Below are 25877 nucleotides of genomic sequence, written 5' to 3' on the forward strand. Positions count from 1 at the left end.
TTCACTTCTTGAAAGGCTCAGGCAGAAAAAGCCAAAGAAGTCAGAGAGAATCCTCTCTGGGAACAACACATGTGTTTGAGCAATTCCAGCCTTGGGTAAGTCTAGCCTGGACAGGCTGACCTTGTCCCTTATGTTTTCCTCACTCTCCTGTTGTGTATCTTCGAGGATACCCCACGTGTATCCTCACGCAGCCTGACAATAGCTGTTTCATACTTCCTTCTACAATCTCTGAGAACACTGAGGAAAAACTACCAACTGTGAAGCCTGGATGATTGGAAACACCCTGAGTGCTGGATGAAAAAGAAGAAAATTGCACCAAACCTCAGAGAGATTTTTTTTTTCTATGCTTCACACTGAGGCCCCCCCACCATCACTGACCTCTGGATTAAATTGTTAGAGTTTAATGAAGTATTACCGTGTTCCTGTGGAAAACAATAACTTCGGACTTTTCTGTTTTTTTTTTGTTTTTTTTTGTTTTTTTTTTTACTAAAAGCTCTGTGTACTAGTTGGCAATTTTTCTATCAATACCGGTTTTAAAAAAGAACATGTTTTTCATATAAAAACATCCCCTCACCCTGATCACTACATTCTTCAGGCATTACTTCACTCAGATTCCAGACAAGTAATGTTGCATTTCACCCTCCTATCAGCTACTGTTGCATCAAACAGAAAGACAAAGACATAACTAAATGAACCGCACAGAGAAAGCCACGTGGGTAGGAAGAGACTGCTTTCATTTGCACATTTCTATAGCTCAAGAATCTACTAAAGGGGGATAAGACACAAAGTATGAAAACTTGTTTACCCATTTTTTCATGTTAGAAAACTTTCATTAAAAAAAAAAAAGGTAAAGCATAAATCTCTGAGTGGAGAAGACACTATGGTGAATTATTCATTCTAGCTGGGCCATTCCAGGTCACCAGACAGGAGACTTCTTATGTCTTACGCATAATAGAGATCCAGGATGACAGAAGCCCTGTTAAATCAACCCGTGCTGCATTCGGTTCTTCAGAACGCTGCACTGATAAGGCATTGGCAGACCCAGGAGAGACACATCTGAGACGAATTGTCAGGTATCAGAGAAAAGCAGGTCAGAATGGAAGCCTGTCTTTTAAAGCAATTTGTCCAGAAGGCCAGACAAAGGGAAAATACTGTAGAAGATTCATGACTCCATGCCTCCATTATTAAGATGACTGAAATAATGGGCCAAATAGTATATTTTTAGGGTAGAAGGGAAAGGAAAAAATCAAGCCCATAATTGGTTTTTTAGAACATTTTAAATGACTACAAAAATATTGTATGTGTGTAGGGTCAATTTTGAAAAATATAGAAAAGCAAAATGAAGATCTCTCCTCTTACCACACAGAAATAAAAGCAATCACTAACACTTGGTATAAATTATTTTGGTCTGTTTTATGCGGAGATATATGTATTTGATAGTGATGATAATCTAAAACATACAAACTGTGTGTGTGTGTGTGTTAGTCACTCAGTTGTGTCTGACACTTTGCAATCCCATGGTCTGTCCTTGGAATTCTAAAGGCAAGAATCCTGGAGTGGGTTGCCATTCCCTTCTCCAGATGTATGTATACACACACCTATATATACACCCATATACATATATAATTCTCTCTCGAATTGCATTTTTATTACATGAAGCATTTATAACCTGCTTTTTTTCACTGAACATCCTTGAGCATTTTAATTATAATGTTACAGTGTTTTAGATTTAGTTACAGTCACCATCAAAAACGGTTTTTGGCACACGTTTGATCCTTGGTGGGGGAACTAAGATCTTGCATGCCATGTGGCACAGCCCGAAATAAATAAATAAAATAAAAATTCAATGGGAATATACCCAAACAATTCAATTCCAAAAATAAAATAAAAATTTGAAAATGATTTTTGGCACCAATATAAAGTTTAAAACAATCTTGACACAGGATCAAGCAGTTCCCTGGCATATAAGACATGTATACCCTAGCTTTGCACTGTCCCATGGGATATCAGTCCTGAATATTCATTGGAAGGACTGATACTGAAACTTCAATACTTTGGCCACCTGATGCGAAGAACTGTCTCATTGGAGAAGACCCTGATTCTGGGAAAGATCGAAGGCAGGAGGAGAATGGGACGACAGAGGATGAGATGGTTGGATGGCATCACCAACTCAATGGACATGAGTTTGAGTAGGCTCTGGGAGTTGGTGATGGACAGGGAGGCCTGGCATGCTGCAGTCCATGGGGTCACAAAGAGTCGGATATGACTGAGAGACTGAACTGATGGGATATCATGAATTGTCTGGGAAAAGAAGACAAGTTAAATAATTTATCTAAGCTTCAGTTTCCACACCTATAAAATGCCAGAGTTGTTGCGGGCTCCTTATTCTGCATCATTTACTCCTGGAATTAGTTACATAAGCAAAATGTCAGTTAAAAGGGGAGTGCTACAATGATACAAATAAACCTTAATTATTTTACAATAACTTAAAACACACAAAGAAACATTCACCAAGCTTATGAAATAGTGCCAAGGCCTTTATTTTCCTTCTTGTGTAAATCACACAGACAATGTTTCTATAATTTCCAGTTTTACTTTCTTTATAGAGAAACAAAACAGATATTTGTAAAACAATCTAAATGCAAAACCCTTCTAGGTTTTCTCCTCACATTGAATTTAACAGCGACTTATTTAGTCACTAAATCGTGTTTGACTCTTTACAAGCCCATGAACTGTAGCATGCCAGGCTTCTCTGTCCATCACCATCTCCCAGGGTTTGCTCAAACTCATGTCCATTGAGTTGGTGATGCCATCCAACCATCCCATCAGCATCAACTCATCTCATCAACAGCGACTTCATAGTGACTTATTAAGACTTTGTACACATTCGACTTCATCTTCATTTTAAAAAGTCTTTCCTGTCTATATATCATTTTATATAATATTTAACCAATGATTTTAACTCCAATAAGACAAACACCGGAAAAAGAGGTCTGAGAACAAGTTCAATCTACCCACTGGAGCCCACCCCTTCACTGAGGGCAGCTGAAGGACTCAGCCCTCCAGAGAATAATGCAGCGGCCTTGAGCACTCCAAGTGCTATAAAACCGTTCAACATGAGTTAGAAGGAAGGCAAATTTCAGATACAATAATCATGGGCTAAGTGCCCAAGGTTACTGTGAACATTAAATGAGGCAATGCATGCAAAGCGCTTAACACAATGCTTGGCACTTAACTAGCCCTTAGCTCCAAAAGAGAGAGAGAGAATTGTTAAAAATAGCAAAACCCTTTCTACTGTTTGTTCACAACCACTGGAATGTGGTCGAGTTTCAACCAAGAGCCAGCAAAGAGAGCCTAAATGTTGAGAATCTGATGTCATGTCATCAGATCTTAAAGGATCTGGCAATAATCAGATGCGCCAAACTGAAAGTACTTTCTAGAATGCAAGTTTTCTGGCTCTGATGACAAGTTATCATTGAATCCTTGGATCCTGGAGTCAGATGAAACAGTATAGACTTAGAAGCTCAGAAAATGTTGGATCGAAGAGGCTAATAATCAGGAAAAGAGAGAGTAACTGGGAACATTAAATATTGGCTGCCCTCTTAGATCCAAAGTATCTGTTTCATTATCTCTGGAATTTTTTTATGTTTATAAATGACTGTTTAGTGTGCTTATTTCTTACTTCAAGCCAAGTGCCTGTAAAGGAAGTGCCGGTGGAGATTTTCCTTAAAAGAAATGATAAACCTGCATCACACTGGCCCTGTGTGGCTGTGTCATCATCCTCTCTGTCCCGGAAAATTCATCTCTCACCACCAGCCTAAGCACAACTGTTTTCTTTCAAGTTTTCCCTGCAGCAAAAAGGATGATGGCTAGCTATCCTGTGAAAACATGGGGACTACAGGGCAAGAGCAAGTAGGAAGACCTTAACTTTGTATAAAGCATAGGATTAACGGAGCAGACACTAGAAATCAGTAGATGGAAAGTCAACAATGTAAATAAATAAGGATGGTGTGAGGAATGCAAAATCCTTGAGAGCAAGAGTTCTTGCTGATTTCTCTTACAAATGTTTAAAAGACTGTAGATGAAGAGGAGTTAGGCGAGTCCTAGGATCAGGACTGTGAATGATGAGGAAATGTCATCAAAGAACCATTGCTGAAGTTTTAGTGTGAAATGCCCATTAGTAGTAGAAGAAAGAAAGAGAAAAGAGAAGTTTCCCTACTTGACAATTCGGAGCAATTTGTAACTGGGTCACAGGCCAAACCTGGGTCATGTCAATTTGGTTCAATCTTCTTAGAGTCATAGCTCTCTTCGATACTCTGTAGGAAAGCTGTGGACCTCAAAAGAGTCTCCCAGTGTCTTATAAAACTACATACACTTGACACATGAGCCAACAATTGTACTGATGGACACTTATCCCAAAGAAATGAAAACCTTTGCCCATGCTAAAATCTGTATACCAGTGTTCATAGCAGCTGTATCCATAATAGCCAAAATATGAAAACAATTTAGATTTTTTTCAATAGGCAAATGGCTTAAAAAAAACTGTGATACAATACATTTCCACATACTGCTTAGCAATAAAAAGGAGTGAACTATTGTTACATTCAAAATCATGGATGGATCTCCAGGGTTTTATGCTGAGTGGGGGGAAAAAAGAGAGAACCCCAAAAGACTACAGGTAGTCTAATGCCATTTGTATACCATTCTTGAAATGACAAAATTACAAAGCTGAAAAACAGGGTAGTGGTGGCCAGGGACTGGAAATAATAGGGAGAGAGGGGGATGTGGCTTCAAAAGGGGTGAGAGGAGGGGTCCTTGTGATTATGGACAGTTCTGCACTTTGATTGTGGTAGTATTCAGGTGAATCTGCGCATGTTACAACTGCATAGAACTATACACACACACAACACACAGGTACATGTAAAACTGATGAGATGGCACTAAGCTTTCTGGTCAGTTATCAACACCAGCTTGCTGGGTGTGATATTGTCATCTCTGACTCTTTGCAGCCCCATCATGGACTGCAGCGCCAGGCTTCCCTGTCCTTCACGATCTCCTGGAGTTTGCATAAACTCATGTCCATTGAGTAGGTAATGCCGTCCAGCTACCTCACCCTCCGTTGCCCCCCTCTCCTCTTGCCCTCAATCTTTCCCAGCATCAAGGTCTTTTCCAATGAGGTGGCCCTTTGCATCAAGTGGCTAAAATATTGAAGCTTCAGCATCAGTCCTTCCAAAGAATATTCAGGACTGATTTCCTTTAGGATGGACTGGTTGGATCCCCTTGTTGTCCAAGGGACTCAGGAGTCTTCTCCAACAGCACAGCTCAAGAGCATCAATTCTTCAGTGCTCAGCCTCCTTTTATGGTCCAACTCTCACATCCATACATGACCACTGGAAAAACCATAGCTTTGACTATGCAGACCTTTGTCAGCAAAGTGCTGTCTCTGCTTTTTAATACGCTGTCTAGGTTTGTCATAACTTTTCTTCCAAGGAGCAAGCGTCTTTTAATTTCATGGCTGCAGTCACTGTCTGCAGTGATTTTCAAGCCCAATAAAATAAAATCTGCCACTGTTTCCATTTTTTCCCCACCTATTTGCCATGAAATGATGGGACCGGATGCCAAGATCTTTGTTTTTCAAATGTTGAGTTTTAAGCCAACTTTTTCACTCTCCTCTTTCACCTTCATCAAGAGGCTTGACTGCAATTATGAAATATGATGCCACTGGTCCTTAAACACAGGACTATTCTAATATATTTTTTAACTTGCTATGAATCTATAATTATTTCAAAATAAATATTCTTGAAAGGGAGGTCTTTATATACTGATCAGGTAATATGACTTTATGTTATTAAAGTCAGGTATCAAATAGAATGATGATATGATCCACTTATGAGACTGAGAGTGTAAAGAGTGAAAAGTGGAGAAAAATGAATTCTAACTTTTTACCTGATATGCTTCTGTGCTGGTTGACTTCTTTACTTGATATTCCTCTGTACTGTTTGAATGTTTTACAGGGTAAACATATTACTCTTATCATTTAAAAGGCAAATAAGAATAATATAATAAGGTGAACTATTTTTAAAGAATCTATAGATCGTCTGCCTGAAACAATTTATGCAATTATGTATGCAATTTTAGCAATCTCATGGGGACCCCAAATCTATCTGTGTATTTCCTAAAGAAAGATATATCCCCTGGACTAGGCACCCCTGCTTTGAAAAATGAAGGCCTGAATGAGTGAAAAGAAGTGGGGTCAGAGGAAGTATTAAAGGCACTCTGTAGTCACCCTGGGTTCTGTCTGCTCTGACACCCAACCACCCTCAAGTAGGACATAAAGATTAATTTTTTTGTTTCTTTGAAAGTGACTAGATGTGAAACTCTGAATCACAACTTTAAAAACCACACCAAGGGTGATCATAACAAATGTGAAGGAATAAATTAACATATAAATAACTTATTACTAAGAGTACTTAAACTGACATGAGAAAACAGAATGGTTCTTTGAGCATTTGTTTCCTAGCCATATTCCAGATGATATGCTAGGCACTGGAAATAAAGCAGGGAGTAAAACAGGCTTGTGCTCCACCTAAAGACTACTGAATGCCTAGAGGCAGAGGACTGTTCTTGGTCTGCTTAGTGCAAGACATTCCATCTTGTTGAGAATCTTCAGTATATGAACATGTATAAATGATATAAAGGAAGACAGAGCAGGGTGACATCCTGGAATGTGAAATCAAGCCAGCCTTAGGAAGCATCACTACGAACAAAGCTAGTGGAGGGGATGGAATTCCAGTTGAGCTATTTCAAATCTTAAAAGATGATGCTGTGAAAGTGCTGCACTCAATATGCCAGCAAATTTGGAAAACTCAGCAGTGGCCAGAGTAATGGAAAGGGTCAGCTTTCATTCCAATCCCAAAGAAAGGCAATGCCAAAGAATGCTCAAACTACTGCACAATTGCACTCATCTCACACGCTAGTAAAATAATGCTCAAAATTCTCCAAGCCAGGCTTCAACAGTATGTGAACTGTGAATTTCCAGATGTTCAACTAGATTTGGAAAAGGCAAAGGAACCAGAGAACAAATTGCCAACATTTGTTGGATCATCGAAAAAGCAAAATAGTTCCAGAAAAATATCTATTTCTGTTTTAATGAATATGCCAAAGTCTTTGACTGTGTAGGTCACAATAAACTGTGGAAAATTCTGAAAGAGATGGGCATACCAGACCACCTGACCTGCCTCCTGAGAAATCTATGCAGGTCAGGAAGCAACAGTTAGAAATGGACATGGAACAGCTGCCTGGCTCCAAATAGGGAAAAGAGTACATCAAGGCTGTATATTGTCACCCTGCTTGTTTAACTTATATGCAGAGTGCATCATGAGAAATGCTGGGCTGGATGAAGCACAAGCTGGAATCAAGATTGCTGGGAGAAATATCAATAACCTCAGATATGCAGATGACACTTAGCAGAAAGTGAAGAAGAACTTATGGCAGAAAGTGAAGAAGAACTTATGGCAGAAAGTGATGAAGAACTAAAGAGCCTCTTGATGAAAGTGAAAGAGGAGAGTGAAAAAGTTGGCTTAAAGCTCAATATTCAGAAAACTAGGATCAAGGCATCCAGTCCCATCACTTCATGGCAAATAGATGGGGAAACAATGGAAAAAGTGAAAGACTTTATTTTTTTGGGCTCCAAAATCACGGCAGATGGTGACTGCAGCCATGAAATTAAAAGATGCTTGCTCCTTGGAAGAAAAGTTATGACCAACCTAGATAGCATATTAAAAAGCAGAGACATTACTTCGCCAACAAACGTCTATCTAGTCAAAGTTATGGTTTTTCCAGTAGTCGTGCATGGATGTGAGAGTTGGACTATAAAGAAAGCTGAGTGCCGAAGTATTAATGCTTTTGAACTGTGGTGTTGGAGAAGAGTGTTGAGAGTTCCTGGACTTCAAGGAGATCCAACCAGTCCCTTCTAAAGGAAATCAGTCCTGAATAGTCATTGGAAGGACTGATGCTGAAGCTCAAACTCCAATACTTTGGCCACCTGATGTGAAGAACTGACTCATTTGAAAAGACCCTGATGTTGGGAAAGATTAAAGGCAGGAGGAGAAGCAGGCAACAGAGGATGAGATGGTTGGATGACATCACCGACTCAATGGACATGAGTTTGAGTAAACCCTGGGAGTTGGTGATGGACAGGGAGGCCTGTGTTGCTGCAGTCCATGGGGTCGCAAAGAGTTGGACATGACTGAGCGATTGAACTCAACTTAGAGTAGGGTGAAAATACTTTATATCAGTCCCTAAATGAAATGTGTAAATATGTGATGAATATCTAATATGTACATACAAAGACAGAGAGAGCATATCCACTATCACATAGCTAATCTCATCTAGAATCTTGTCAGACAACCACTGGTTTCAATATTTGAAAGATTTCAAACTTGGAAGTAAAGGCTAAAAGATTCAATAATCCAGCAAAATGGTCTCTTGATTTTTTTGATGGAAGACTTGGTAGAGAACTACAATAGTACATTAATAGGAACAAGACTGTTAAAAAAACTCATGACATATTTAAAATTTTGAAATTGAAAAGCAGCATGGCATAGAACACATGTGGTCAATAACACACATCCTGCCAGACCACCTGAAATGCATTCCCAAATCTGCTACTTAACAGCTCTGTGATCAAGGGAGTTACCTAACTCTCCACACCTCAGTTTCTTCATCTTCAGAATGGACACATGATACAAGCCATAATGAAGGTTAAATAAATAAGAGTTCCATAAATGTGTTAGTCAAATAAACTTTTCAGCAACATGAAACCAACTGCTATGGCTGATCAGAGGAAAAGATTCCTGTGCAAGGACTTATTTGATGGGTAGGAATCCACCAGGAGATAATATGGAGAGGCCCACTTCCAGTAGAAATGCAGGCCAAGCCAAGGCAGGGCAGGGGAGCAAGTTTTGGGGAAAAGCAGTCCTGGAGATGGGCCACCAAAAGACAGAGACTGGCCTGGATGGCTGATTAAGGTTCAGCAAAAAAAGAAAAAAAAAAAGGGCCTGCTTGCCAACAAATGTCTTGGGTTTTACTTGATATGTAATGCTAGCCCTTTAAGGACCTTGAACAAAGGATAAATCTGGCTGGTGCTGTGCTTTAGGAAAATCGACTTGTCCCATGGTTCGGATGAGGAGATAAGGAATCCAGTTAGGAAATCATTGTATAATAAGTGGTTATACACCAGGAGAAGTGTAACTGAGGCCAAAGCAAAAAGATGACAGTGAAGACAAATAAGGGACAGAATGAACAATAAATGAGTAAAAAGACAGAGAGATTGAGAAAATACCTGGGCCAGTAAAAGAAACAGAGAACCGTAAAAATAGACCTGAGAAATTACTATGTGCAATGGCACCCCACTCCAGTCCTCTTGCCTGGAAAATCCCATGGACGGAGGAGCCTGGAAGGCTGCAGTCCATGGGGTCGCTGAGGGTCGGATGTGACTGAGCGACTTCACTTTCACTTTTCACTTTCATGCATTGGAGAAGGTAATGGCAACCCACTCCAGTGTTCTTGCCTGGAGAATCCCAGGGACGGGGGAGCCTGGTGGGCTGCCATCCATTGGGTCGCACAGAGCAGCAGCAGCAGCAGACGTGCAGTGCAATTTCCCACAAATTCTCACATGTAACAAACCAAGCAATTATATGAAAATAGCTGCAGAAATTGGCAAAACTATCCCCTAGTTTACTCATGAGAAACTGAGGTTCAGAGAAGTTCCATTATTTGTCTGGGTCATGTGGCCAGTGAGAGGCAGAATCAGGATTCGAACCCAAAGCTTCTTGACCCTAGGTCAGGCTCCATGCTCCCTCCACTACTTCATGTATTGTAGGGGAAGATGTCAGCTCCATTTGTGGACATATGGCTGGACCGCCAGATGAATTTTTTGAATGGGCAGTTAGGAAGGCATGACGAAGTCAGGAGGAAATCAGAGCTGGAGAATGGAATTCAGAAGCTTCATGGAGGTTTTGGAAGGATTAGTGAAGTCACCGAAGTGAATAATCAATAACAGATCATTTATAATTATTAGCTTGCACATTCCTGTGCTGGGATGCAATCATGTTTGTCTGAAGAGCCAACACAGCAGTTTTAAAGGGATTCGCAAACAGAAGAAAGCTGCTGTTCTCTCCAGTAAGCAATATTTTAGTGACAAAACACCCTGTGAATGGTTTGTGAGTACAAAGCAGCAAGCCTGTGAATAGCTTTTTACAATGTCACGTTCTCTCCTTCCACTTGGAAAGGAAACACAATGCTACCATAAGCAGATACTAACAGCACAGATGCTGGCACTGATGTGAGCATAAATGCTGTCCTGCACTGAAAAAAAAATTCCCAAAGTACCATGCCTGCATAAATCTTATATTTTTATGAATCACTGCCATTACGGCAACCACACACTGAAAATTTGTGTCTTAGGATGTGAATGGATCTTTCTAGATAGTTTAGCTTACCTCAGACTCCTCATAATTTATACTTGTCCCTGTATTATATCCAAACAGGGCTTTGCTTCCCTAGATTGCTCAAGTGGCAGCTTGCACCTTATATGGCTGAAGTTTAAAAATACAGTTTAATTGTAATAAGAGGAGCAAAATCTTTCTGATGCCTCTGTGGCTATGTTGTAAACATCCAACTACAGATTCAGTATTCATTCTTCCTTTCTTATCAACAGTAGTTTTTCAGAGCCCACAAATATATTCTACCATATAATTTTATGCTTTGTAAAAGGTGACCTATACTTTCTTTTCAAATGCAGTTTCTTTAATGAAAATATTGTAATGTCAGTCCATGCAAAGCAAATGCATATTAATATGCGTTTACATCTGTCTCATATTAATATTCATGCCTGAATCCACATCCCTACACAAAGCCAATTTTCTGACCATCTGTGTGATGGCTGGTGGATGCAATGAATAAATTTTATTTGTGAGGGGAGTGATAAATCATGTATCTTCAGTTTTTCACCCACAATCTTTCCTCTTAGGTGCAAAAATGTTTTCATCGTGGTTTGGAATATTTAAGTAAACGAAACAGATTAACCCTTTAATATTCCTACAAATACAGGCAATTTTATGCAATTTCAACACCTCTAACCAAAAATAAGAAGGAACGGTGGATTTGCTCGGTTGAATCTGACATCTCTGTTCCTATATGAGTTCCAGTCTTTTATAGTAATTTTCTGTGTTGTTTAAAATGTACTGTAGCTGTTTCTGAAAAGAAATTTTGAAAAGCTTCTAGTCAGAAATAAGGCCTCCAGAATAAGTGTATATTCCCAAAGAAAGTCCTTACAGCTATCAAATATCTTAAAAGTTGTATCAAGTATAGCCTTACACAATGGAAAGATTTCAAATAGGGAAAGTTATCGGTATTTAGATAATGATCTCCATACTTTCAGTTTTACCCAAGTGAAATATCAAGATTTCAGTGTGTTTGTAAATTTGGGGATGTTACAGGGAATATTGCATCCAAATGTTAGAAACAATTGCCTTTCAGGATATGAGACAAATACAGTTAATCAACCAGGTAAATAGAACCCAAAAGGAAGGATGAAACTGAAAATCATATCATGGTAGGGAGGATCTGAAAAGCATTGCGCACTGAAGGAAGAAGTTATAATGTGATGATCTGAATAACGAAATCCGTGTCAGGTGATCTAAGATGCTTCCTTTGCCTCTTCTTAAGGGATGCTTTCTGTGAATTCTAATGGCTGGGCTAGCAGGTTGAATCCAAATCCAAGGTTTCCATCTGGTTGAATTTACCTTATCTGAGTTAACGGCTTCTCTAAGGTCCCTACGAATGTCACAGATAGCACAAACCACAACTCTCAGGTCAAAGCACACATTAGGCTGCTGAAACTTTCCACTTCTGCTGTAACGGCCCTGAAGAGAGTGGCACAGTAAATCGGGAGCCCTGGGGGCTATCAGTCTCCTGTAGATACAGCCCCTGTTAGCACATGAATTTTCAAACCACAAATGCAGCAGAGTCAGAGAAATTTCATCTCAAAGCAATAGTTACTGACCGAACACCTGTTCCTTGCAAGGGCGCCAAACCAAGAGGGAGCTTCTGGTGTTCTGCTGCCCTCAGAAAGCTTACCCACCTGCTGGTAATGAAAACACGTCCCCCCACAAGAAGATCCTCAATCACCCATTAAGTTGGTGTATGATAAATACGAAGTGAATGCTGTAAAAGGAATTTAAAAGAGGCTGAGGCTTCCATAAACCCAGCAGATCAAGGAGCCTCACCCAGAGGTATTTAGAGTCAGTCTTAAAGGCTGAAAAGATTCAGACGGTCAGAGAAGTCATATCAGATGAAAGAAGCTTTCCCCTGTCTCAGAGCAGGAAGTATTTAGCTGGAGGATTTACAAGTAATGGGGGAAATTGTGGGTAGGCCACTCTCATTACTTCTGAGAGTTAATGTTCAAAATTAGGGGCGTTTAGGGAAATTATTTAAAGTAGTACATGTCTAGGCATTAAATAACATTAAATTACAAAGTCAGAAAAATAATCCCTTAGTAACTCTGTTAATTCTCCTAACTACCTCAGGAAAAGAGTCTCGGTTTGGTGCCAATCTATCTTTCACACCACTCCAGTACTTGCTAAATCTCTCTCTTTAACAAAGAGAGAGCAAGCCTCAGGCTCCAAGGATAAAGACTAGAATTTAATAAGTTAGTTTGGTTTTATGATGTTCATTTTTTGTAATACTTTATCTTATACCAAGTAGAACTTATTGGTCTTCCATTTGTGGTACTAAGATAACATTTATTTTTAAAGAAAACGTATTTCGGGTTTTTAATTAATTATTTTTAAAGATAAATAATAAATTAATGAATGTGATGGGAAAAAAATGACCAAAGTTTGGAAAGAATTAATCTGGCATAGTGATTGACAAGAAGGAAAGAAGGGTCAGACTCAGTTCAGTAACGCGGCAATATAGAAGCTGGCTGGATTAAATTACAGCCTTTGATTTCAGTTGTATTTGTAATTCTAAGTGTCTCTGTTTCCCTTACATATGGGCATTGCTAAATTCATGTTTGTAAAATTTCCTTAAGACCTAGAATTTTTTCAAAATATCTCATTTCTTTTCATATAAATGCAAAAGGAATGTTATTTAAGGAGAAGTGGCAAAAAAACAGAATGGGTCACCAAGCTCGATCACTTGGAGATTTAACCTAAGAGATATAAACATAAAATACTTCAGCTGCAGCAAAAGGATATTGCCTTTGATTGGATCACTTAGGATTTCACACCATATACTTAAGTATGATTTAGCATAATATTGACACTTGTTTATATTTACCACCTACCTATTTCACAATGATACTGTAAGGATTAGTGATATAATATTTCTTAAGCCTTTTCAGCTCTTAAAAGAAAATATACACTCTAAAATCAAGGTAATAGTAATAACAGTCATCATCATAATAGCAATAACTGCTCATGCATTTTCAAACCCAGGCTCTTGTTTGTTGGAAAAGGAAATTGGGCTGTAAGATAAGTATGCAGGCTTATCAGCTGGCTAGAACACAAAGACCTAGGATAACAGTGATGCCGTCAACAGTTTATCAGGGTCTAGAGTGGGGTCTGAGATTCTGCGTTTACAGCGGTTCCCAGGTAGCTGATGCCGCTGGGCTAACGCCACTCTTAGGGAGTAAGGCCTTAGACCACACCACTCGTTCAGGTTCGCACTGACTGTCAGGGGACTTGAGAAGCAGGTCTAAACACGACCTGACAAACCCATGACCACTGCTAATGCCTTTCTCATTTTTGTCACCTTCATGCCCTGTATTCTGGTTCCATTGTCCAATCCACCACCCACATGAAAACTCTCTCTCATTGTCTTCCTGTCCTACCAAGCCAGAGTGAACTCCTTGAGTGCAGAAACCCACCATTTATTCTAAAAATTGATCATAGATTTGAACAGATTTACGCTCAAAAATATTGATTTCAGAATGCTTTGTAACATCAAAAAGTAGGAAAACTCTGATTCTTTTAAAGTATTTTAAAGTGTGGGTTATGTTCATGATATGACATCAAGTTAAAAAGCAAGAAACAAAACTGTGTGCTTATGTATCGTTTAAATTTAAATATAGGTAGAGAGCAATATTAATAGCACATGTAATTAATAAGTTAAATAACACCTTGTCTTTTTCCTACTGAATAATCGTTACCAAGGCGATGAAAATGTAATTTTCCCCTACCCTCTCACTGCTGAACAGCCAGGTTTGTGAGATTGGAGACCCCTGCTCCAAAATGGATTGATGTCTTTGGTATTTCAGTCATAGCAAGAGTGAGCAAACTGAGTCTTTTGCTTGGTTGGAGTGAAGAGAGGATTCAAGGGTGACAGAGACCCAGGGAGAGAGTTGGATTTCTTAAGACTAAGAGATGGAAGAATCAAGTGATAAGTTTCTGTTCCCAGGTTCTATTCAAAGAGCCCCACAGGTGTGCAGGGCCCTTGAAGATCTAAGCCTGAACATTAGGCCCCTGTGTGTCCTGACCCCAGGGAGCTCCACCACTGAATGATCTGTGAGGGCTGGGACCACAGCTTCAGGTCAGAAGCTTTCCCAGCCTTCCCAGGTTGCAAAAGCCTTTCAGGTCTTCAACAGTCTCAAAGGAGTCATTGGCCAGCCCCCAATTCAGGTAGGTTAAGGGCTAAGTCATATTTAATAGAATGTGGAAGAAAAAAATTTTAATGTGAATTAAAATTCACATTAAAGAAAGGAAAGAAAAAAAATTTTATTTCTTGCATTAAAATATTATAGAGAAGAACATACACATTTAGATAGATAGGCAGATACACTTATTCATGAAACACTAGAAGGAAATAGAGGAAAACAACAGAATGGGAAAGACTAGAGATGTCTTCAAGAAAATTAGAGATACAAAGGGAACATTTCATGCAAAGATGGGCTCGATAAAGGACAAAAATAGTATGGACCTAACAGAAGCAGAAGATATTAAGAAGAGGTGGCAAGAATACACAGAACTGTACAAAAAAGAGCTTCACAACCAAGATAATCACAATGGTGTGATCACTCACCTGGAGCCAGACATCCTGGAATGTGAAATCAAGTGGGCCTTAGAAAGCACCACTACGAACAAAGCTAGTGGAGGTGATGGAATTCCAGCTGCTGCTACTGCTGCTGCTGCTGCTAAGTCTCCTCAGTCGTGTGCGACACTGTGCGACCCCATAGATGGTAGCCCACCAGGCTCCCCCACCACTGGGATTTTCCAGGCAAGAACACTGGAGTGGGTTGCCATTTCCTTCTCCAATGCATGAAAGTGAAAAGTCAAAGTGAAGTCACTCAGTCGTGCCCGACTCTTAGCGACCCCATGGACTGCAGCCTACCAGGCTCCTCCGTCCATGGGATTTTCCAGGCAAGAGTACTGGAGTGGGTGCTATTGCCAGTTGAGCTATTTCAAATCCTGAAAGATGATGCTGTGAAAGTGCTGCACTCAATATGCCAGCAAATTTGGAAAACTCAGCAGTAGCCACAGGACTGGAAAAGGTCAGTTTTCATTCCAATCCCAAAGAAAGGCAATGCCAAAGAATGCTCAAACTACCGCACAGTTGCACTCACTCACATGCTAGTCAAGTAATGCTCAAAATTCTCCAAGCCAGGCTTCAACAGTATGTGAACCGTGAACTTCCAGATGTTCAAGCAGGTTTTAGAAAAGGCAGAGGAACCAGAGATCAAATTGCCAACATCCACTGGATCATGGAAAAAGCAAGAGAGTTCCAGGAAAACATCTATTTCTGCTTTATTGACTATGCCAAAGCCTTTGACTATGTGGATCACAATAAACTGTGGAAAATTCTGAAAGAGATGGGCATACCAGACCACCTGACATGCCTCTTGAGAAACTTGTATGCAGGTCAGGAAGCAACAGTTAGAACTGGACATGGAACAACAGACTGGTTCCAAATAGGAAAAGGAGTACGTCAAGGCTGTATATTGTCACCCTGCTTATGTAACTTATATGCAGAGTACATCATGAGAAACGCTGGACTGGAAGAAACACAAGCTGGAATCAAGATTGCTGGGAGAAATATCAATAACCTCAGATATGCAGATGACACCACCCTTATGGCAGAAAGTGAAGAGGAACTCAAAAGCCTCTTGATGAAAGTGAAAGTGGAGAGTGAAAAAGTTGGCTTAAAGCTCAACATTCAGAAAACGAAGATCATGGCATCTGGTCCCATCACTTCATGGGAAATAGATGGGAAAACAGTGGAAACAGTGTCAGACTTAATTTTTTGGGGCTCCAAAATCACTGCAGATGGTAATTGCAGCCATGAAATTAAAAGACACTTACTCCTTGGAAGGAGGGTTATGACTGACCTAGATAGCATATTGAAAAGCAGAGACATTACTTTGCCAACAAAGGTCTGCCTAGTCAAGGCTGTGGTTTTTCCTGTGGTCATGTATGGATGTGAGAGTTGGACTGTGAAGAAAGTTGAGCGCTGAAGAATTGATGCTTTTGAAGTGTGGTGTTGGAGAAGACTCTTGAGAGTCCCTTGGACTGCAAGGAGATCCAACCAGTCCATCCTAAAGGAGATCAGTCCTGGGTGTTCATTGGAAGGACTGATGCTGAAGCTGAAACTCCAGTACTCTGGCCACCTCATGCCAAGAGTTGACTCATTGGAAAAGGTTCTGATGCTGGGAGGGATTGGGGGCAGGAGGAGAAGGGGACGATGGAGGATGAGATGGCTGGATGGCATCATTGACTCAATGGATGTGAATTTGAGTGAACTCCAGGAGTTGGTGATGGACAGGGAGGCCTGTCGTGCTGTGATTCATGGGGTCACAAAGAGTTGGAGACGACTGAGTAACTGAACTGAACTCAACTTAACTGAGAAGGAAATACTCCAAAATGTTAATGGTATTAATAGTTAACATTTGGCGATTGTTTATAGACAATTTTTTCCTTCTTTATATATTTTACGGTTTTCAAAAATTCTAAAAAACACCTAAGTTGCTTTTTTTTAAAAATTTTATTTTATTTTTAAACTTTACAATATTGTATTAGTTTTGCCAAATATCGAAATGAATCCGCCACAGGTACACCTGTGTTCCCCATCCTGAACCCTCCTCCCTCCTCCCTCCCCATACCCTCCCTCTGGGTCGTCCCAGTGCACCAGCCCCAAGCATCCAGTATTGTGCATCGAAGCTGGACTGGCGACTCGTTTCATACATGATATTATACATGTTTCAATGCCATTCTCCCAAATCTCCCCACCCTCTCCCTCTCTCACAGAGTCCATAAGATTGATCTATATATCAGTGTCTCTTTTGCTTTTAAAAGTAGGAAAAATACAAGAAATGTCATTTTTAAAAATCAAAGCACATAGCTTATTCACCTCTTTTATATGCAGCATCTAGTCCACTTCTGTTACACACAACAGGCAGTCAAAAATTCAGTTCAGTCTCTCATTCATGTCCAACTCTTTGTGACCCCATGGACTGCAGCACGCCAGGCTTCCCTGTCCATCACCAACTCCCAGAGCTTGCTCAAACTCATGTCCATCGAGTTGGTGTTGCCATCCAATCATCTCATCCTCTGTTGTCCCCTTCTCCTCTCACCTTCAGTCTTTCCCAGCATCAGGGTCTTCTCCAATGAGTCTGTTCTTTGCATCAGGTGGCCAAAGTATTGGAGTTTCAGCTTCAGCATCAGTCCTTCCAATGAATATTCAGGACTGATTTTCTTTAGGATGGACTGGTTGGATCTCCTTGCAGTCCAAGGGACTCTCAAGAGTCTTCTCCAATACCACAGTTCAAAAACATCAGTTCTTCAGAGCTCAGCTTTCTTTATAGTCCAACTCTCAAATCCATACATGGCTACTGGAAAAATCATAGTTATGACTAGATGGACTTTTGTTGGCAAAGTAATGCTTCTGTTTTTTAATATGCTGTCTAAGTTTGTCATAGCTTTTCTCCAAGGGAGTAAGCATCTTTTAATTTCATGGCTGCAGTCACCATTTGCAGTGATTTTGGAACCCAAGAAAATAAAGTCTGTTGCTGCTTCCATTGTTTCCCCATCTATTTGCCATGAAGTGATGAGACCGAATGCCATGATCTTAGTTTCCTGAATGTTGAGCTTTAAGCCAATGTTTTTTCTCTCCTCTTTCACTTTCATCAAGAGGCTCTTTAGTTCTTCACTTTCTGCCATAAGGGTGGTGTCATCTGTGTATCTGACGTTATTGTTGTTTCTCTCTTCAATCTTGATTCCAGCTTGTGCTTCATCCAGCCCAGCATTTCTCATGATGTTCTCTGCATACAAGTTAAATAAACAGGATGACAATATACAGCCTTGACATACTCCTTTCCCGATTTGGAACCAGTCTGTGGTTTCATGTTCAGTTCTAACTGTTGCTTCTTGATCTGCATACAGATTTCTCAGGAGGAAGGTCAGGTGGTCTGGTATTCTGACCAAATGTGGTCCACTGGCAAAGGGAATGGCAAATCACCTCAATATTATTGCCTTGAGAACACCATGAACAGTATGAAAAGGCAAAAAGATAGGATACTGAAAAAGGAACTCCCCAGGTCGGTAGGTGCCAAATATGCTACTGGAGATCAGTGGAGAAATAACTCCAGAAAGAATGAAGAGATGGAGCCAAAGCAAAAACAACATCCAGTTGTGGATATGACTGGTGATGGAAGTAAAGTCCGATGCTGTAAAGAGCAATATTGCATAGGAACCTGGAATGTTAGGTCCATGAATCAAGGCAAATTGGAAGTGGTCAAACAGGAGATGGCAAGAGTGAACGTCGACATTTTAGGAATCAGTGAACTAAAATGGACTGGAATGGGTGAATTTAACTCAGATGATCATTATATCTACGACTGTGGGCAAGAATTGCTTAAAAGAAATGGCATAGCCTTCATAGTTAGCAAAAGGGACCGAAATGCAGTACTTGGATGCAATCTCAAAAATGACAGAATGATCTCTGTTCATTTCCAAGGCAAACCATTCAATATCACAATAATCCAGGTCTATGCCCCAACCAGTAATGCTGAAGAAAATGAAGTCGAATGGTTCTATGAAGACCTACAAGACCTTCTAGAACTAATACCCCCAAAAGATGTCCTTTTCATTATAGGGGACTGGAATGCAAAAGTAGGAAATCAAGCGATACCTGGAGTAACAGGCAAATTTGGCCTTGGAGTACAAAACAAAGCAGGGCAAAGGCCAACAGAGTTTTGTCGAGAGAAGCACTGGTCATAGCAAACTCCCTCTTCCAACAACATAAGAGAAGACTCTGCACATGGACATCGCCAGATAGTCAATACCAAAAAATTATAACTAAATTAAATAAACAATTCAAAGCCCAGGCTGTAAAGGTACGTTAATATTAGTGCAATCACCCTGGTGTGTGAGAAACACGTAAGTCCATGCACATATGAAAGAAAGTTGTTCTGAGAATAGCTACTCTGAAAATATCCCTCCATATAAGACTATTAAAATTATCATGAGAAAAGTATCATGCAAGCATTAAACAAGGCCTTCTGGGCTCAGAGACAGAAGGACAGTCCTTAATTTGGAGATAGGCTTTTTTAAGTTATCACTATCTCTTTGGAAGTCATTGAACTCTCCAAATCTCTTAAGACCTCATCTACAGATGTCAGTTCTATCAGCTTAAACATGGCACTGTTAAGATCAAATGGAGCATAGAATATCAAAGCAATTTTGAAACTATAATATGATATACTATCCGGGGTTGGTGATGGACAGGGAGGCCTGGCGTGCTGCGATTCATGGGGTCGCAACGAGTCAGACATGATTGAGCGACTGAACTGAACTGAATACAATGTTTATCTCTTGTTCACTATTGGATAAACTGGGACATTGGGATTGATATATATACACTACTATACATAAAATAGATAACTATTAGATAACAAATAAGAGCCTACCATATAGCACAGGGCACTCTACTCAATACTCTGTAATGACCTATATGAAAAGAACCTAAAAAGAGTGGAGATATAGATGTATATAGGCTTCCCAGCTGGCACTAAAGAGGTCTTCCCTGGTGGCTCAGAAGGTAAAGCGTCTGCCTGCAATGCAGGAGACCCGGGTTCAATTCCTGGGTTGGGAAAATCCCCTGGAGAAGGAAATGGCAACCCACTCCAGTACTCTTGCCTGGAAAATTCCATGGACTGAGGAGCCTGGTAGGCTACAGTCCATGGGGTCACAAAGAGTGGGACACGACTGAGCCACTTAACTTCACTTCACTATTGGATAAACACTACGAATTCATTCTTTGGCTTTTCTTTTCCTTTTTTAAAGTTAATTTTATTGGAATATAGCTGATTTACAATGTTGTGTAAGTTTCTTCTGTACAGCAAAATAAATCAGGTATATACATATGTGTGTGTGTTCATGCTAAGTCGCTTCAGTCATGTCCAACTCTTTGCGATTCTATGGACCGCAGTCCACCAGGCTCCTCTGTCCATGGGATTCTCTAGGAAGGAATACTGGAGTGGGTTGCTGTTTCCTCCTTTAGGGGATCTTCCTGATCCAGAGATTGAACTGGCATCTCTTACATCTCCTGCACTGGCAGGCAGGTTCTTTACCCCTAGTGCCAGCTGGGAAGCCTATATACATATATATCTCCACTGTTTTTTTTAGGTTCTTTTCATATAGGTCATTGCAGAGTATTGAGTAGAGTGCCCTGTGCTATGTGGTAGCTTCTTATTAGTTATCTAATAGTTATCTATTTTATGTATAATAGTGTATATATATCAATCCCAGTCTCCCAATTTATCCCTCCTCCCTACTTATCCCCTTAATAACTGTAAGTTTGCTTTCTGTGACTGTATTTCTGTTTTGTAAATAAGTTCATTTGTACTATATTTTTTAGATTCTACACTTAAGCTATATTGCATGATATTTTCCTTTCTCTGTTCGACTTACTTCACTCAGTATGACAATCTCTAGGTCCATCCATGTCACTGCAAATGGCATTATTTCATTCTTTTTTGTGGCTGAGTAATATTCTGTTGTATATCTGTACCACATTTTCTTTATCCATTCCTCCATTGATGGACCTTTAGGTTGCTTCCATGTCCTGGCTATTATAAATAAATACTGCTGCAATATACCTTGGGGTGCATATATCTTTTCAATCATGTTTATTTCTGGCCTTCCTTTTCCTTGACTACACATCATCTTCTGCTGATACTCCTCTTCTTTACAGATGAGATAAATAAGGTTGCTTTACATTCTGACTTCAATTCCCTACATTCTATCCTTTAGCTGTTGGGCTTGGTGAATTCCTAAGTCCGTGCAGCAGCACATTTACAACATGGACTCTTAGGACCACTAATTATGTTGACCATTAATTATCTCTTATATATTGACTTTTACCATCCTCGGTTACAATGGGTGGTTATTTCCCAACTGCCTCTAAATTTAAAGGGTGTAGATTCTTGAGAACAGCCTCCAGATGAGCAGTGAATTCTTTGACGTTTCTTTGACGTTACTAAAAGGAAACGTGTGGCCTCATCTTTGTTCCTTTTTTCTTAGGTGACACAAGATGAGGGAGTTTCAGCTTTCATGCCTCGTGTTATCTCTCTATACCATAATAGCGGGATTGTTCTAAACTGCTGTTGAAAGAGACAACCACTATGAAACCATTACCTATATATATTTTTCCCACCCACTATTCATTATAATGCCTTTGTGGTCTGTCAGCGTTATCAGAGGCAACCAGTATTTATTAGGTATCTGCTGGATGTGTGATGCTGCGGTAGTTGCTGCCAAGGGCACTTATTTAGAATGAAGCATTACATCAGAGGAGGGTGGCAATTTTTCTCTATAGGCCACCACTCTACCTTTCACTGTGGTTTAGGCCGCCAGGTTGGTCAAATTACTCATTATATCCCATGGGCTCTGTCAGGATTTCCTAGAAATGTGTTTGTCATATATTTTAAATGAGCTCACTGCAATATGACCTTTAGGTGAATTTGCAAATATATAGAAAAGACAGTCTTTCCCATTATATTTACACTTTAACACACAGTAAGCAAAAAAAATTCTAATATTAAGCACCTGTGATTTGGAAAACAGCAAAATTTTCTGGGGAGAAATTGTGTGTGTGTGTGTGTATGTCTGTGAGTGTAGATCTCAATCTCAAGTGGCATAAAAACTTCTGCTTTCATTTTAATATGCATGCTGTGGACCTGGGTTAACATGAGACTTCTAAATATTTCTAGGCCTATTTGCCTAAATAAACAGAGCTCACCTTAGTACATATCATGTCCTGGAGAGGCCTGAGTGCTCTCTTCTGGGAACCATTTCTGATCCTTGGCTTCTGATCGTATAGATTTTGAACTCCCAATATTCTTAGGCTTTGCGTCCGTCAACCATAGTAGGTCTCAGAGAGCAGATGTAGCTGTAACGGTCACCCTGCTGCCCTGGTGGGTCTGAGGTCACTTTCCATTTCGGTGCATGTGGTAGGCCCTTGAACCCTACACTGTCTTGGTCTCTGGGGCATCTGTCATGACATCATGGAGTCCTGCTAGACAGAAGTGACAAACCTACCAAGATCTTTTTGAACTTTTGGATGTCTTTTTTACTTTGAGAATTAAGATGGCTTGGGTTACAGCTCATTGCTTGTTCTCTGCCCGGATTTTCATTTCAGAGCTAGAACTGTGCAGGTGTTGTGATCAATGGGCACACAGGTAGAGGGTTGCATGGCATTTTCTTGACCTTGAGAGGGAGTTGTATTAAACACAGAAGCAGACTAACTCACTGCACAAGGCATTTCAGTGTGGTGGAATGCACTTTATAGACACGATAGTCATTATTTTTATCAATACAATATTGATAAGAAACTGAAATGCATGCAATGCCATCATTTTACACAGATTCCAGATGTTTATTAGGCTTTAATTTTCATGGTGTTATATGCTTTCCATGTGTATCTTTTTACTCAACATAGGCAAAAATAAATACCATTGCCTTGTTTGGGGAAGCATTTTGGGGAATTGGAGAACCAGACAGCCCAAGAGTTTGATTTCCCCTCAACTCCTCTAAATCAACTCAGCACTGAGTGTGAGCAACTTACTTTCTTCTCTGAACTGAGAGTTGTATCACTCGGGTTCCAGTCAGGAGGCGGCAGCTGTATCCGTTGTATAAACAGAAAGAGTTTAATATAAGAGTTGGTAATCTGGGATTGGACAAATGACAAAGTTAAAAATGAGTATCTAGAAATCACAGAGGTGATGATGCAGGAAGCAGCTACCACCCCTGGGCTGGGGAAGCCAAAGGAACAAGCTGGACTTCTTAAAACTCAGAAGACTGGAGGAGGGGCCCTGCGGAGCTTGGGTGTGGGCCTCCCGGGAGGCTGTGCCCGGTGGCTGGGCGGGGGTCGCTGAAGGAGGGCAGCAGCATCACGCGCCTGGTTCTGCAGGTGTTAGAAAAACTACGTGGTTGACTCACTGTTGCTACTGGGATGGAGACGTCCACCGCAAGCTGGAATGAGCTGCGGCCACCAGCGCTAGGAAGTGTTGCTGAGCTGATGCTGACAAGCACAGGAAAGAAAACAGAAGCTTCACATCTCCCCTTCCTCCTGCAGCCTTGCAAGTCGCTCTCTGGTGCCCTATATGGGCAGAGCCTAACAGGCAGCAGCTGGCAAAGCAGAAAAGAAGTCTGCTGAAATGAGTCTCAGCCCCAGCATGGAGAGTGGAACAGAGATGGGTGATTTGAAACTGAGAAGCAATTACTTAATAACCAGTAGAAGGATGACATTATACTCCACTGACTGCTTATTTATTTTAACATTATTATTACTATTGAAATTTATGTAAAGAATCTAGTATGATGACTGGCTCATAGTAAGAGCTCAGCAGCTCTCTGCATTTTGCTAGCTATACCAAGCCTTCTGCCAGCTTAGTTATTGAAGATGACAATTACACCTGGATAATCCATTTTGATTTTTCCATTTTGGCCCCAGTCCCACTCTGGTAGCATTCACATGTACAGATGAGTAGTGTTGCCTCTGCAATCTCTTGGTTTTTAACTGTGAACTGTGGGCATGTTAATTACATTCTCTGAGCCTCAATTTTCATTACATGAGATAACACATGTTTAGTGCTGGACTCAAAGCCTGTCAAATACATGTCTACATACTAGTTCCATTGTTATCATCACTGTCACTATCATTATTTTAATGAGTGAGGAGCAATGGTTGCAAAACAATATCAACCTAAAACGCAACATGTAAGGCGCCAGCTTTCACCGAAATCACAAATACGCTTGATCCTCTGAAACTTAATCATCACTGTGCAAAGTAAACATGATTCAGTTTGCTTGTTAGCCATCGCTTGCAGTTTTGGTTCCTCAAAAGATTCATACTTTTCTCATCTTTTATCTGATATTCTGAAAGAAGCTAACGTTTCCAATTACGTTTTGTATTAGAGGCTGTGGAGACGTGAAGTCCCCGTGACTTTCCATGAGTCATGCATGTGTTTGTAAAAAGGCCTGGAAGGGATGTGAAAATCCAACATGCCACTATCAGGGACTCTTGAATTCTGAAGCCTTCCTGGCTGCCACTAGCTCAGGGATATGGAGATTGTCAGTAGAAATTCAGAGTAAGTGTCGTGCATGGTAATACGGTACATCACAACTAGGTCCTGAGGCAAGCTGAGGACATCATGGAGTTGATGCATTATGCATGAGAGGGTGTAAGAAATAAAGGATCAATCATCTTCTCCCTCAGATAACATTGATCATTTGCTACACATTATTTGGCTGGGTTCTGTGCAGATTTATTTTCTCCAATGAGAATGAGAAGCAGATTGCCTGTTTCCTTAATGAGCAATGACATCAATCCAGCCAAATCTATCCAAGGCATTGGATGACTTCCCCCTCCTCTCTCTCCCTGCCCCCCTCTGTCACAGTCAGAAGAAATAGGGACAGCTTCTCAAGAAGGTGCCAGCCCCCGGGAGAGTGGTGACAGAGTGGGGATTTGGGTCTAATTCAGGGTGATGAAAAATCTCTTTCTCTCTCTTTACATTTTTTTTTTTTTTTTTTTGCTTTTTAATTTAAAGCAGTGTGTTTCCACTCTCCATTCTTCCAGATGGCATTCTGAGGGGCTGATCTGCAGAAAAGGCCAAGTGAAAAGTCATCCAATAACAAGGAAGGAAGAAGACAGCATGTAGCATGAACGAGGAGGGTGTGTTTCTGGGACTCAAGGCGGGCTGGAAGGGCACAATCATGGGGAGAAATAGCAAGCAGCATCAGAGACTACCATTGCAGGGCTTCCCAGTCAACATCAGTGACTTTAATAACACTGGAGTCACGGGTGGTGTTCCATGAGAAAACAGAGCTGGAGCTCGTCTTCTGTTGATACAGCATTCCTCTTGTGGTAGTGAGTTGTCAGGAGAAGGAAATGGGAGGTAATATGTGATCCAGGTTTTGGGAAATAAGATGTCTTGCTGGGGCATGCTCCCTGCTTCAATCAGACATGTGTCTGCTGAGGCAGGCAGGGGCGGTGGGGCGTGGATGAGCTGAGGACGGGCGCCTGGGGGATTGGTGGAGCAGGTGACCAGTAGCAGGTCCGGGTTGGCATGAAATCCTGGCAGACTGGGTCCCCCTGCAGGCTCAGCTCACAGGGAAGGCCCCTGCCTAAGGGACAGCAGAGATTGCAGGTGCCCCTCAGATGGGATCCCAAGAAATGCAGAGTGTCCAGACAGGTGTATGAGGCCCGGGGCTGGGCCGCATCCTGGGGGTCCTGCCAACAGACGGCCAAGGCTCAGGCCCTGGAGGGCAGAGTGGCCGGGACCAGGCAGGATGCCCTTGGAGGAAGGGCCAAGGGGATGG

The sequence above is a fragment of the Bubalus kerabau genome, chromosome 14, assembly GCF_029407905.1.
Source record: "Bubalus kerabau isolate K-KA32 ecotype Philippines breed swamp buffalo chromosome 14, PCC_UOA_SB_1v2, whole genome shotgun sequence".
Classification (NCBI taxonomy): Eukaryota; Metazoa; Chordata; class Mammalia; order Artiodactyla; family Bovidae; genus Bubalus; species Bubalus kerabau.